This window comes from Vigna unguiculata, chromosome 7, assembly GCF_037176805.1.
Source record: "Vigna unguiculata cultivar grain cowpea cultivar isolate G323 ecotype 2 chromosome 7, ASM3717680v1, whole genome shotgun sequence".
NCBI lineage: Eukaryota > Viridiplantae > Streptophyta > Magnoliopsida > Fabales > Fabaceae > Vigna > Vigna unguiculata.
In genome coordinates this window covers 28,316,034-28,323,456 of record NC_140798.1, presented here as the reverse complement: position 1 = coordinate 28,323,456, position 7,423 = coordinate 28,316,034, and the positions used below count along the sequence as shown (strand labels likewise).

The following is a 7,423-nucleotide window of genomic DNA, read 5'->3' as shown; positions in this document are numbered from 1 at the left end:
TTTTCCAGCCCTAAAAGTTAGTGGGCTGCCCCTAGGTGGGCCTAAGGGTTGGCCCAATGCATGTAAACCCTACTATGTTGCCCTAATCCCACCTCACATTCACTCTTTCAGAACCAGCCGTCGCTCCGCCCTCTTCGTGCCGCTAGAGCTCTGCTAGGGTTGCCCTGAGGTCCTCCCCGAGCTAGCTCAAAGCTCCAGTCTTACTTCCCGCACGACGTAAGTGACCCTTAAACCTATCGTCTTCGCTTTCCTTCTTCGTATTCCACCGTTTAATGTTGGTTTATGACTCTGTCCTTCCTTTTTGTGCCGCTGTTCCACCAGTTCCTAACCCGTCTCCCGAACTGCTGTGCTCCACTACCTTTCTTGGGTTGCTACTCTCTTCTGCTAGCGTTTAACAAGGTAAGGGAAGCTAGGTTCTTTTCGCGTTTTTGAAATATGTGGTTTGTTTTCGTTTATGTTTTATGCTTAAATGATTGGAAAACGTTAGTTTTGGTATATTTCTGAATTAGGGGTTCAAATATTCATGAAACTGTGATGTTTGACGTCTTTTTCGTATTCTGATGCGTCGCACAGTCGCTGGGCGAGTTCCTTGGCTCGCTGGGCTAGTTCCTTGGCTCGCTGGGCTAGTTCCTTGGCTCGCTGGGCGACTGTGTACTTTTCTGATATGTGCAGTTTTAGAAAAATTGACTTTCCCGACTCATTAACCGTTTGATTGAGCTCAAATTTTGACATGTGGTTCATAACATGCTATTTTATGTTTTGACCGGTTGGATCGTCGATTAGATATCTGTAGCTTGAGAAATGTGTCACGCATTACTGTAGTGATTTTGGTTTTGTGATAATAAATTTTCTTAGAAATTTTGGTGTAAGAATTATGGTTGTGTGTTGTGCTTGATTGTATGAGATTAAATGAAGCCTTGTTATGTTGAGTATGAAATGGAAAACATGACTTGTTTGGTTGGTTGAGAACTTGCATGAGAATTGGATGTTCAAGATAAAGGTGGTGAATATGGTATGAAACATAAATTTGGTGCGATAGGCGTAATTCCATGAGTCTCGTGGGGAGACCTCGTGGTGGCGTGTAGTGTATATATTAAGATAAGGATTCAAGTAAGGATCGCATCCCGAAACTCTAAAGGGTCAGTGAGTCTCAAGTAGAGCAAACTGACCCAAGTGGTGAGAGTAGCGGGAGGCCCTAGTCTTTGGCAGGATAATGGCCTTAGACGTTTAAAGGCTAACCTTGTGTGTGGTAGGGTGAAACCCATTGGCAATGGCTCTGCAGAGCAGTAGAGGCCACCACAAGTGCAAGCGTCCAGTGAATCTGATCTTAATATATGTATCCGGATAATCGAGTCATAGTGTTTTGCTTGCTTGCCATAACATGAATTATGTGCCTCTGTGTTGTATGTCTGGGAATGTTTACGTACTTATTCCTTTATACCATGATAAGTCTTATATTGCACTAGCTTACCCTTGCATGTTGTGTTTGTTTCTGTTATGTTTTCTCTCTTGCGATGATCACCTCACCGGTGGGAGCAGATGAGAGGGAGGTTCGTGATGGATCCGGGAGACGCAGCGGTGCGGCCTAGACTTCCCTGTCTGGATGTCTTAGGAATAGTTTCAGGGCCAAGAGGCCTTTTGTATTAGTTGCCTTAGTGGCAACCTTTTTGCAAAATTGTTGCACCCCTTTTTAAATTTCCTTTTGCTTAGGACTATGTGGTATGCCTAAGTTTCTTTTAAGTGACTCCGGATGACTGTAATAGTTACCCTTCTTACGTTTCATGTTTATTCGATTGGCTCTCGTTATCAAAATTTTATGACGCTTTATTTGGTAGATTAATCTATTAAAATGGGACGTCACACTTTTATGGTATCAGAGCAGTTCGTCCTTAGGATGACCTGAGGTTGTGGGTTTGTCGTTCCTTGCGGGCGTAAGTAGTCATGTTAAGTCGAGTTTGTCAGTGAAACCAAAAGTTTAGGAACAGAAAACGCCTTGATAGAGTAATGAGGGTGCACACACATGACTAGATTAAAGGTTGTTTTCCTTTCTTAATTCTGATGGTTCGAGGAAATAGGGGCGACAGACAAAAAGGGGTTCGTTGTCTGTAAGTGATAGATTGTTGCTGGGTATGATCTAGTTTGTCTTGCTGCGCCTCTGTGCTTTGTGTCTAGTGTTTACGAAGATAAGGGGATTGAGATTTAACGTCTTGGACTAATAAACTGGAGAATATGCTAGAGTTCCCAAAATAAAGATACTACAAGTTTTCTAAAGGGAGTTGAATCAAAAGGGTAATAACACTAAGGGGTATCAGTGCATGCAAGTGCCACATCGTTTGAGGAAATCAAGCTGATTCTACACCCCGACGATAGTGAGGTTCCGAGTTATGAAAATGCATACGGTGTTAGATGGAATGTCATTGAATATAGTCATATGGTCACATCTAGTGCTTCTTGGAGTGGTGTAAGAGGAACAATTGGCAAATCTGAGGTTGCTAAAAGTGGAGGAATCGCTTAGCGACAAGAAAGGTAAGAGAGGAGGAGACTGGGAAGTGCAAAAGATGACAAACCTCTAGTGAGAGGTTGAGATGGAGATGGGTTACTGGTCAGTCAGGAAAGATGACGTTCCTAAGTAGGGGAAGGAACAATTGATGGATAGGGAGGAAATGGCATAAGGGATTCATACCAGGATAAATAGTCAGCAGGTAATGAGGGGTATTTCCAAATTTGTGAGTGGGGTGCTTCAAGGGGAAAGTAGTTCCCATGAGTAGGACATCTGACTCTGGGTAAAAAGTTAAAGGTTTCACGTACTAGAAGAAGGGGCACGCCTTTAAAGGGTTATTCTCGTATGGAAGGACAACCCAACTGATGTCATAACGCAATGATGGGGGAAATGAAGAGGGAAGTTCTGAGTGGTTGGCATGGTGTCCACGATGGTTGATGCTAAAGTGGTTAGTGCGAATAAATCTCATACAGAGATGTGCCTTACGAAGAGATGCTTGGACTAAGGGCCGATTTTCTTGGGATCGTGTACTCCTTGATGTCGTCGGTATGGTGGATGAGTGATGGTTGCCTTTAAGAAAGGACTGAAGTTGAGACGATGGTTTCGCCAAAATTGCGACCAAGGGGAGACCCGCTCAAGGGTATGGTGCCTTCGGGGTAATCAAAGTATTTAAATTTAAATCCGATCTGAATTATGCGATGTTGGGACATAGTCTCACGGGTGAATCAGTTGTTTTCTCAATCCCATCCTGATGAGCTGGACAACCCACGAGGTGGTGTTCTTGGATTAAAAAGAGATGATTCAATGGTGGCGTGTGAGGTATGGACCAAGCTAAATAGTGGGGACAAAGCTTCACGTGAATCAAAGACATCTGACGAGGGAAAGTGGATGATGGACGAAGGGGATCTCAGTGGAAAAGGAGTTATAGACGTACTGTGGGACAAGCACCAGAGTTTTGACCTTGGTGTGATAAAATTCCCCTTTGCATTGGTGCCTGAAGAGGAAACTTGAGACAATAGTCCCTACTGGAATGGTTCTACAGCGAGTCTGAAATAAATACGGAGGTGGAGGAGATGTCGGAGAAGTAGTGGCTTATACCGAGTATGACCACAAGGATGACAGCAAATTTGGTGAACATCAGAGGAAAGGTAATGGTGGAATAGATTGTTCAAGGGAAAACGTTAGATAAGGGAGGATTGACTTTTCGGACCTATGGTTGTATAGAGTGGAGAACATGGTGGAGGTAAGACAATCTCAAACATGTTAGCTGTGTCGTCAAGGTTTAACGGCGAGTATCCAAGTGCGAACAGAGTCTTTAAAATGTGCAAGAAAGGGTATTGACAAAGGATGAAGTGCCTAACAGGACGCATAGTTAGGAAGGGTGGATGCAATGTTGCGAAAATGAGACGCTAAGACTATAAAGAGGTGAGTCCAAAGGATTTTACAAGTTGCATAGAAGTTTTGAAAGAAGGTTTCTCGGTGATGATTGATTCCTTGTCACGGCAGACATGAAAGGGGCATTATTTCGAGTAAACAAATGAGTGGCCTTTTGTGGTGATCAGAGTAGCGCAGCGAGATGATGGCAAGTGATACTTATGAGGGGTAAAAGGTGTGTGGAAAGAACCATCTTACTTGTGAACAACAAATGTGTCATTCTTATGAGTATCAGTTAAGGATGTTCAGTTACCAGTTAAAGTTGGAATTATGAAGTTGCTCGAAGAAAGTTGTGCAAGAGAAGTAGGGGATGGTTTGAGTCATGATTTCAAGTTAGGGTGCCAACTTGGAAGTGAGGAAGTGAGAGTAGATGTCTAGCCAGAGAAGGGAATTGAAGATCCTTGATTTGATGAAGTAAGAGTGAGAGTTGGTTGAGAACCATAAGTGTTTGGGTTGGGAAGAGAATGTGTAAGGGATTTCATTAGTCTCGTCATCTTATTAGCACTAGTGAACCTCTCAACAAGGTTGAGAAAAAAAAACCAAATCGGAATATCTTAGTTTGAGGTGTATCGTGGAGTTGCGTGGTACGAACCAGGCTAGAAATTTGAAGTCAATGGAAGTTATGGTTTTGAGGTTTTGTGGAATGTTGCCTATAAGTTAGGGGGGGATTAAAGATGAAGATAGGATGCCGATGCGATATGGTGAAGAAAGCAGTTGAAGGTTTAAATGAGAAGAAGGTGTAGGAATCTCAATATACATAAAAGTGGTCAAAAGTGTTGATGGTGTGGCGGTAGGTCAACACTCAAGAGTGATCAAGTCAGTGGGGTGATGCATAAAGGAGTAAACAGGGTGATGTGAAGTGATAACGAGCGTGCCTTGGTTGGAGACTTAAGGACATCTGAGAAGTTGATAAAAACCTACAAGAGGTAGCGGAGAAAATATAGAAAGTGAGTAAGTATGTTAGATACAAGTTAGTGGGGGCATGCATGGAGGAGCATTCGGATTTTAAGGCCGGAGGATTTGGAGTGCTTCAAGAGTAGTGACTAATTTAATCTACATAGTTGGACACATATCGCTTAGCACAGAGGCAAAGTTTCCAATGACTATAGGTGTGGGAGTCGTTGTATATGTCGTGTTTGAGTAGTGGTTCCCAGAGGAGATAAGGAGAACATAGCTCCTTCCTATCTCATCGATGAATTTTCGAGGACGAAAATTTTCTTGTTGGGGAGAATGTAAGGCCCCATTTTGTTTTCCAGCCCTAAAAGTTAGTGGGCTGCCCCTAGGTGGGCCTAAGGGTTGGCCCAATGCATGTAAACCCTACTATGTTGCCCTAATCCCACCTCACATTCACTCTTTCAGAACCAGCCGTCGCTCCGCCCTCTTCGTGCCGCTAGAGCTCTGCTAGGGTTGCCCTGATGTCCTCCCCGAGCTAGCTCAAAGCTCCAGTCTTACTTCCCGCACGACGTAAGTGACCCTTAAACCTATCGTCTTCGCTTTCCTTCTTCGTATTCCACCGTTTAATGTTGGTTTATGACTCTGTCCTTCCTTTTTGTGCCGCTGTTCCACCAGTTCCTAACCCGTCTCCCGAACTGCTGTGCTCCACTACCTTTCTTGGGTTGCTACTCTCTTCTGCTAGCGTTTAACAAGGTAAGGGAAGCTAGGTTCTTTTCGCGTTTTTGAAATATGTGGTTTGTTTTCGTTTATGTTTTATGCTTAAATGATTGGAAAACGTTAGTTTTGGTATATTTCTGAATTAGGGGTTCAAATATTCATGAAACTGTGATGTTTGACGTCTTTTTCGTATTCTGATGCGTCGCACAGTCGCTGGGCGAGTTCCTTGGCTCGCTGGGCTAGTTCCTTGGCTCGCTGGGCTAGTTCCTTGGCTCGCTGGGCGACTGTGTACTTTTCTGATATGTGCAGTTTTAGAAAAATTGACTTTCCCGACTCATTAACCGTTTGATTGAGCTCAAATTTTGACATGTGGTTCATAACATGCTATTTTATGTTTTGACCGGTTGGATCGTCGATTAGATATCTGTAGCTTGAGAAATGTGTCACGCATTACTGTAGTGATTTTGGTTTTGTGATAATAAATTTTCTTAGAAATTTTGGTGTAAGAATTATGGTTGTGTGTTGTGCTTGATTGTATGAGATTAAATGAAGCCTTGTTATGTTGAGTATGAAATGGAAAACATGACTTGTTTGGTTGGTTGAGAACTTGCATGAGAATTGGATGTTCAAGATAAAGGTGGTGAATATGGTATGAAACATAAATTTGGTGCGATAGGCGTAATTCCATGAGTCTCGTGGGGAGACCTCGTGGTGGCGTGTAGTGTATATATTAAGATAAGGATTCAAGTAAGGATCGCATCCCGAAACTCTAAAGGGTCAGTGAGTCTCAAGTAGAGCAAACTGACCCAAGTGGTGAGAGTAGCGGGAGGCCCTAGTCTTTGGCAGGATAATGGCCTTAGACGTTTAAAGGCTAACCTTGTGTGTGGTAGGGTGAAACCCATTGGCAATGGCTCTGCAGAGCAGTAGAGGCCACCACAAGTGCAAGCGTCCAGTGAATCTGATCTTAATATATGTATCCGGATAATCGAGTCATAGTGTTTTGCTTGCTTGCCATAACATGAATTATGTGCCTCTGTGTTGTATGTCTGGGAATGTTTACGTACTTATTCCTTTATACCATGATAAGTCTTATATTGCACTAGCTTACCCTTGCATGTTGTGTTTGTTTCTGTTATGTTTTCTCTCTTGCGATGATCACCTCACCGGTGGGAGCAGATGAGAGGGAGGTTCGTGATGGATCCGGGAGACGCAGCGGTGCGGCCTAGACTTCCCTGTCTGGATGTCTTAGGAATAGTTTCAGGGCCAAGAGGCCTTTTGTATTAGTTGCCTTAGTGGCAACCTTTTTGCAAAATTGTTGCACCCCTTTTTAAATTTCCTTTTGCTTAGGACTATGTGGTATGCCTAAGTTTCTTTTAAGTGACTCCGGATGACTGTAATAGTTACCCTTCTTACGTTTCATGTTTATTCGATTGGCTCTCGTTATCAAAATTTTATGACGCTTTATTTGGTAGATTAATCTATTAAAATGGGACGTCACATCTCGTTTATGTTTATGTGGTTATTTATGTTGTAAATCACTTTAGTTATTTTTTCAGAGTTTCCAATAATATAAATAATTAATAGATAGAGTTAAATTCTTATATTTAATAAATTGGCTGTAATAAAATAAATTTTCGTTCATAGTTAAAACATCCGGTATATGAAACGACAATCAACATTAAAATTATATTTATTATTCCGTTTTTATTTTCGTTGGTATAAATTTTAATTAATTTAACAATATGCTCATAGTTGAATCTAATAATTAATTGAAAATCAATATATTATATTTAGTTACCATTTGTTTACAAGGTGGAAGTAAAATTACATTTTAATTAGTTTTAAAAATATATGGTAAATGATAAATTATAGAATACA

At 41.9% G+C, this 7,423-nt stretch overlaps 1 long non-coding RNA gene across 2 annotated transcripts; it reads left to right on the top strand.

Moving 5' to 3' along the window:
* LOC114167454 (uncharacterized) lies at positions 1 to 6,994 on the top strand. 2 transcript variants are annotated; one of them, XR_003600228.2, is made up of 5 exons: positions 1 to 216; positions 322 to 399; positions 1,540 to 5,398; positions 5,504 to 5,581; positions 6,722 to 6,994. It is a non-coding gene; the product is annotated as an uncharacterized LOC114167454 (long non-coding RNA). The 2 variants fall into 2 exon arrangements; XR_003600220.2 differs by having other exon boundaries at positions 6 to 216; positions 1,540 to 6,994.
* The last annotated feature ends 429 nt before the right edge of the window (positions 6,995 to 7,423 follow it).